General features: G+C 39.2%; 1 pseudogene; it reads right to left on the reverse strand.

The window, feature by feature from the left end:
* Positions 1-270: 270 nt before the first annotated feature.
* Positions 271-8,202, reverse strand: part of LOC125517099 — a 51,474-nt pseudogene continuing 43,542 nt past the window's right edge.

Consider the following 8,202-nt stretch of genomic DNA (forward strand, 5'->3'; position numbering starts at 1 on the left):
TTTTCATGCCTTCTTCTTTTTCCATAGTTTGTACCATGATACTGAAGCAGCATTCTTATTGCATAATCAGATCTGAGCAACCTTCATGCTCAACTCTGAGCAACCTTAGGTAGTTTACGTCAGAGGAAAATGGGTCAGAGGAAAGGCATTATTGTCAAGAAAAAAAAAGAAACAACACGTCTTCGATTTAGTAACCGAAGAGTTTAGAAAAATGGAATGTCTTAATTTGTCAAGGTTTGTTATGCCAAGTGAAAGATGCCCACATTTTGTTCATTCTCTGGTGCAACATTCAGTTATGTACCCATCCTTGACAAGCGGCTGCTGAATCGAGTACCTCAACAAGTATGTGGATTTCACGAGGATAATGTCAGCAGAGATGTCCCAGGCCGAGAAGGAGGAGCGGTGTCCACGCTCGAGGAAGATCATCAGCCAGCCAATCAAGTACTCCCTCTGTATCAAAATATAAGACATTTTAGTTTTGAAGATCTTCTACTGTAGCATATAACTGAAGCAGACCATGATGTTGGTTCTGGAGTCTGGTCGCTGGTCCTTATTTCCAATGGTGTTGGAGATTGGAACCCTGGTTTTATCCTGCCATAGTAGTTCTCAACGTGACAATGTGATCTCCGCAGACTCGTATGACCGGGTGGGCTCACCGGAAACCCACTCTGCTCACCAGAACACAGTAGAAAAACAGAGTGAGTGGCCGCTGGCGCAAGAGACAGGTAGGTCGCAGTAGCCTCTCTCGCCAGCCCTCACTTGAGATACTCATAAATTCACAACTGACAAGACTAAATTTCTGTGGCTCATCTTGGTAGGACACCATGCTTTCCTAAATTTATCGTGGTAAAATATTGTGGAATTCAACCACTAAACCACATCTCTTGGCATGGATAACAATTTCCAAGGCAAAATGTTCTGAACATTCAGGTATAAAGTCAAATCAGTTGATCTGTCACAGGTACAGCCTAGACAGTCACCTCTGTTCTTTGCTGTGCGCATGCACACAATACATAATCAAATAGGAGTAGTAAGTTACATGTATTTTTCTTTCAAATGCTACCGCTGGTACCAAGAATAACTTCTTGAAAAGTACTAGTACAAATAGCCAGAAGTTGTGCTCCTCGCTTAATTAGTTCCTTTGCATGACTCCGGTAATTATCAAAACAGAACCATTTGATCCGGCACAGTCTATGGTGTGTATTTTGTAGTTGCATCAACACACAAGTACTGGTCTTGCTGCAGAGTTTTGTTGTAGGAGGATCGCACTGCACCGCACTTGATATGGCCAACCAACAAGGTGAAGATGGTTATAAGGCCCGTCTAGCTTGCTTGCCTTCAACCTGCCTGCATCAATGTTTAACACACATCAAAATATGACCATGCACCTGGGTTTCATGGATAAGGTTTTTCATTTCCATGTATAGCATAGCTACTAACTTCATCGTCGAAATCATGAGGACTACAGAGTAAATTGGCATGCAACTACCAACACTAAAGTGAAATACATCAACGGAAGCAAAATTATACTATTAGTTCGTAGCTGAATAATGAACCTACCTCTCTCCATGCACCTCCACAAGATTTGATGAAGATCCATGCAAAAGAATGCTGAAATCTTCTGCCTACTTCTTGTTGCTCTTCATTCCTCATGAAATTACTTGCTGGTCCTCCTGTTCATCCCCTGAATAAACTGAACGAGTTAAATGAACAGAGTGGAACAACAACTAAGAGTGGAACAACAAATAAGGTGACACCGTTGTGTTAATTTACCTGCAGATATGGAGTGGCGGACATTTGTGTCCAAGCTGCAGGGCTCCCTCGTGTACAACACGTACCATTTGCTTTTATTGTTCTCATCAGGTGCATATGCCTTGACATGGTCGATATGACTGAACCTATCCCACTCAGGGCCAGATTGTCCCGCGGCTATGGAAGTGAGCAACGTCAGGCTGCAGCGTAACTCAAAATGCCTTGGGTTTACATCTTGCAATTTTCGAGCTCAAGCACCTCCAAAAGAGGCATGGCTTGCACCTGCTCCTCCCACTCCCACTCCCACTCCTCCCATTCCACCATTCCAGTTAACTCCAACTCCCTCAATCTCGGAAACGCAGCCGGTGTCTGGTAGGACTGCAGGAATTCAGGTCAACATGCTTGATGGCTGGAGCGCGACGGATCTTAATGTCCTGCAAACATGGGAGTTGACACAAGCAATCTGGTAGTTGGGTGCAACAAGCTAGATCAAGCATGAATATAATCCTCAAGCTCTTGAAGACCGGTGCTGATCTTGACATCATCCACCTTGGGAGCCGTCGGCCAAAAAATCCATTTATATCAAGATACTCTAAGCTAGGCGAAGGGCAGAGCTCATCAAACACACCCGCAATTTGTCGCTGTTCTTCCTCAGAGACACCCTTTTCATCTTTAATCAGCCCGTCATCTCCCAATCTACTGCTGCAGTATAAAAACAAGTGGGTCAGATGAACTTTCTCACCAAGCTTTGCCTTTGCCGCAGACGAGGTAACAGACACATTTTCCAATCTCTGCACTCCAAGAGATCTGAGCTCACAAAGAGGGCCTAACTCATCCAAACTACACCAAACACCATCTGTCTGGGCTGGAAACCCACGTAGGTTCCTTAGATTTGTTAGAACACTGAACCCCTTTGGTATACCATTTATACTAGAGTCATGAAAGTTAAGATAACTTGCCCTAGCTCCAAAATGCTATGTGGAAGTTTCACATATTGTTGGCATTCTAAAAGGCTAATGAACTGTAGAAATTTCATATTTCCAATGTTATCTGGTAAACTAGATATATTGGATTTCTGTATGAACAAGTACCTCAGGTGCTTGAGTTTCCCCAAAGAATCAACCAATACAGCAACATCTATAGATTCTGTATGTAGAGTTCTTAGGCAGGGAAAATCAACAATCGAATCACTAGGCTTCATAGATATAGGGCCAACTAATATTAGTGTCCTCAGTGTCTTTTGTGCATGTAAAGAACTCCAGTCTAACCCATCTGATTCCGACACTTTGCTTTCTATAGACAACCGAAGGAACTTGTGTGAACTAAGTTTAGTAATGAAACCAGTCTCTCCACTCTGAGCTGCTAGTGCTCTTCAGGCATTTCAGATGCTGACCATATAGGATCATTCAGAACAATACTCCATTCATGGCGGTGTTTATCCTTCTGACACAACAGTTCTCCCATTACTTTGACAGCAAGAGGCAAACCACCACATTTTACAGCAATTTGCAATCCAATATCCTTAAGCATATCAACTTCAGGTCCATCTGTCTCACTTGAAATTACCTGCAAGCAGTTTAAACCAATAGAGATAATAAGAAGAGGTTTAACTTTAAATAAAATAAACGACTTTTTTCTTGGCTAGCCCCAATTTTGTTTTATTTAAAAACAAGGTAGCCAAGAAATGGAACTATTAATATACTAGACAATGAACTATTTAAATTAAATTGTAAGGTCAATAGATCGGCAAGTGGGGATTCGCTGTCAACCAAGGGACTGAAATTAAATTACCAAGCGTTGTGGGAGAGAAGCTGTTCACTCTCATCAAGCTAGATTTGATTAAACAGCTGTAGAGTAGCTCTAGATTCCAAGATCTGTTGCAACAACCATGTAAAGACGACTGTACTCCGCCGTGCTATAAATTTATCCTGATTATCATGGTTGAAACCTAAACCCTGTGTTTTATACGTATCACTAGCACATATGCCCGTGCGTTGCAACGGGAGAGATTTTTTTATGAGAAGCATCACGAGAGATAATTGATGTGTCCATCTAAACGGTCTCCACAACAGTGGTGCGACAGAGCGGAGAGTTGTAATGTTCTCGCGAGTCATGTTTGGCCCGCGAGATCTTTACAGTAGTTGGGTTGGTAGGAGTGGCGGCCACTACCCAACTCGTGCCTTTTTTTTCTTCAGGTCCGCCTCCTTGTCGAGGTTGTGGTGACCTCCTGATTTTTTTATAAAAATTCATGAAGAATTTTGGATTTATTTTAAATGCGAGTATTATTTGAATTTCAAACAAATTTGGATTGAGAATAAAAAATTAAAGTTCCAAATATTTATGAAAATGGGAAGATTCAAGGAATATTTGTGCAAAATTCGAAATTCTGAAAAAACAAAAACAATATGGTAAAAAGAAAATCTAGTTTTTATCACGAACATTATTTTGAATTTTTCCATATTTCAATATAAAGGAATATTTTCTAATTTTCGTTATTTAGAAAAAAAATTAATATAAAATTCACGAACAATGTTGGAACTTTTTTTAAAAATGCGAACAATTTTTTGAATTTCGAAAAAAATTGGTACGACAATAAAAATTTAAAGTTCCACATATTTCTGAAAATGGGATTTTTTTTTGAAATTGTGAAAATTTAAAGAAAATTTGTAAAAATCCAAATTCTGAATAAAAAAATTATGGGAAAAATTATAAAATAACTTGGAAGGGAAAAAAGAAAAAAACTTAGAAAAAGAACACAGAAAAAACGTACATGGGCTGGCCCAACAGTGGGCCACAGATGCGAAAGTCTAACTATATGCCGCTCAGTGGCACAAATAAGGTTTCCCGGCTGCGTGGGCTGGATATAAATGGGTGGCTTCTCTGAGCCTTAGCGAGTCCGGTCCACGTACGAAATTATGGACAAAACTCTTTTTTTCTTTTCTAGCAGATGGACCACAAAAATTTAGTACCACCTCGGATAAAAATAATATTCGGCAGTGAACGGATGAAAAAATTAAAGAAACGCACCTTGCTTTATTAGTAGGTATAGATATAGATATAGATATAGGTTTTGCCGTCCTTCAAGTTCTCACCCTCCACATCAATATCCATTGCTACTCAACCAACCGCTACGTTCTAGCTGAACTAGACCGCTCCTTTCTAATGAAGGTGCCTTGCCCCTTACGCTTCTTATTTCTTTAGCACCCGCATTTAGAGTTGCAACACTCAACGCTGCTGTTACTGTTTGTATGGGTTTACTGGACAGACTTTGTTTGTGTTTGCATGCTTCTTTTGTGAGCCTTTGCTGGACCTGAAACTTTGTTTTTCGAACATTGCCTCGATAAAATGACTGCATGCATCACTCTGATGCAGGGTCCGGGGGCATTCCTCCTTTTAAAAAAACTTCCATTAGTTAAACCAGCCAAAGCACTACACATTATTGTTCATCCATGAGTAGGTTGATGAATCATCGTACCCGATCGACTGCGTTCCAAGCATTTCTGTATTATTGGTCATCAATCAGTGGGTTGAACCATATCAACCCCGCGCCATGCATTCTGCATTATTGTTCATCAAACTAGCCAGGTGGCCCGCCCGATGTGCGGGCTAGAACTTTTATAGTTTTATCGTGAGAATGTATTAGTAGATTTGTCTATAGAAAAATGAAACAAAATGTCATCACTTTCACAAATAAATAAAGTGCAATTTAAAACTGTTGTTTTTGAAACCTATAGTAAAATTATTATTTTTACTTGTCCTAGTAGCTTGGAAATGCAGATTTCGTACATTTATTAGCACGGAAATAGACAAACTATGATGAACTTCCTAATCTCTACAAGTAGTACAAAATGTTGGATAACTAAAGGGATGCAATCCGATGCAAGGTGTAGAAAGGAGAAGAAAAGAAGCTTTCACATTTCAACATAGTTAAATGTAGTGTGAGCTAAATTTTGTCACAAATTGTGAAGAACAACCTGAATTTAACACATGTACACTGCCACAATGCATCTTGGTATTACATAAGAATTAAGACCTATGAGAAAATAAACGTAGAACTAATAAAGTATAAACAAAGATGCTTTTCAGGTTTCAACGTATCTACAAACAGCTTTAGCTAATCTTTGTCGCATGATTGTATAAATAGTGTCAATAAGAAAATACAAAGAAATTCAGGAGGAAAAAAATCAGGTTTAAAAACACCTGTTAGCTTTAGCTCAACCTTTAATGTAAAAGTGTAAAATCCATTAGTTCGAACCCAACTTGTTCTTGAGCTGTTAAGGACATCCCATAATGATGAGGTTTTTTTGTTTGTAAATTAGCTCAACAACGTCAAACTTGAGGAGATTTAGATCATCTATTAGATGGCACTACTCTAATTTGTAGTAACCTCTACGAACAGATCGTTCAAAAGTTATGCTATATCATTCAATCCTTTTATTTCCTTGTCATGGCTAATCAATCAAGAAGAGATAGAATGCATAAATCATTGTCCATTTCTAGAGAGTTCAAACTGAGCTTTGGTGGCGGAAAACTGAAAGAACAAACAAAATTATATTTGTCCTACGAAGTTGGTTGTGAACTTTTACTGAAATAGGGTATCCATATGAAATAAGAAAGAACCTAATTTAGATGCAATTATCTCAAAAAGATCCAAACCAATGTAACATATATATTCGCATTTAGAAATTAATCTTCCATGACACTAATCAATCTTTGGATGGCATTTCTCTTCAGAACACCAATCGGTACTCCCACCATTATTTACTCTTCGCTCACTCCTGCTTCATATTCCCTCATCCAGAATCCAGCCCTCCGCCTGAGCCTCTTGTGCATACATGTGCAAGATGGTCACGTATATACCATGATGCACATCACGGTTTGCAACAGAAGAAAGCTAAAGAGGTTAATTAAAATAACATCTTGGGGACAAATTCTATGGAGACAAGTCCATAGGTAGTGGTACCCTAGCCAGGAACCAATACTTTTTTAAGCTCCAATGTAGTCCTTTCATGCTTGTTATCTGGATGTCATGTGATGAAAAATAGCCATGCACCGATCGTACATGTTCTATCAGTTTGAGAATGGAACAAAGGTATGTACGCACATGCAAGGGGTAGTACTTACATGAGAGAAATTTGAGAGAATCGATCAACACCTGCCTCAGTTGCTGGTTTCTGATGGCGTTGGGTAGGTTGCAGTGCGAACCATGCTAGTAGTACTTCCAGCCCTGTGACGTTTTCGTTTCAGTTTTATCAATCCCTCAATTGGCGCCCATACCAAGAGAGAAGGGTGGGATGGTGCGATCGTAGAACACGACAAATTTTCCTATGTAGAACTTGCAGAGCAATTAAGTGGTCTGTTGTTTTTACTTGCTCCAGTATTTAGTACGTGAACATGAAAGGCTAGGTTAAGTGTTGTCAGCATGAATTAACATAAAAAACTGGCGCTTAAAAGGATGTACTACTCAAGAATACAGAAACAATATTGAAGTACAAACATAGTGGCCTATTTCCAAAGCATATGTGCCAACAAACATACCTGGACTTCAGCACATCGATCAACCGGTCATAGCCAACCAATTGTAGGAGGTCCAGGAGCTGCAGTATAATGAGGCCCATACGTGCTGATTTGAGAAGGAGAAGCAGTTCCATATTTGCTGAAGAAGAAGTAGGTTAAGCTCCACGGTAGTGGCGCTGCAAGGAGGGTGCTGGAGAGCATCGGAGCTGAACAGAGAGGATGGCATGATGCGGCGGCGGTAGGCTAGTAAACCTCATGGGACGTGAGGATAGAATAGTACGTACAAGGTTAGGTTGCACTCTATTATATTCTTCCCTAGAATTTATTCTGTGTAAGGGAGGCGGACACCTGATCTACTGATGTGTTTCAAGCCAAGGCTGTCGTGTACATGCGTGTATCTTGTCCTTTTTTTCTTTTTGTTTGTTCACTTTTTTTCTTTTTAACTGAGGTATGTTTTGTGTTGTCGATTGATTTGTGATTAATGGAGAATTGAAGCTTTAGAGATGATTACCTTTAAAGTAAATCCAACGGTTGTGATTTTCTGACTTACATAATTAAAGGCTAGATATTTCTAATTATTGTGGAATTCTCTAGCATATTTATCTTTTTTCTGGTTAGCCGGTAACCCAGACGACTTGTCATTCGTACAAAGCCTTTGGATTATTATCATGATATATAATAATAAGAGGAAATTTAGGTTCATACTACAGCCAAACAATGTGCCAAATTAAAATTTAAACAGTGGGAATATTTGATCAGTAAATTAAATTTTAAATATAAATTATTAGGCACTAATATTAAGAAGTAGAAGAGTATATCAGACATGGTCATGTAATGAGTTTTCGAAGTGTATACATACGTAATGTTCCTTTTTTTCTATTTTGCAAGTGCACGAACGTATGTTGTGTATTCTTTTTTTGTAAAATCTGACAC

Source organism: Triticum urartu, chromosome 6 (assembly GCF_003073215.2).
Source record: "Triticum urartu cultivar G1812 chromosome 6, Tu2.1, whole genome shotgun sequence".
Taxonomy (NCBI): Eukaryota; Viridiplantae; Streptophyta; class Magnoliopsida; order Poales; family Poaceae; genus Triticum; species Triticum urartu.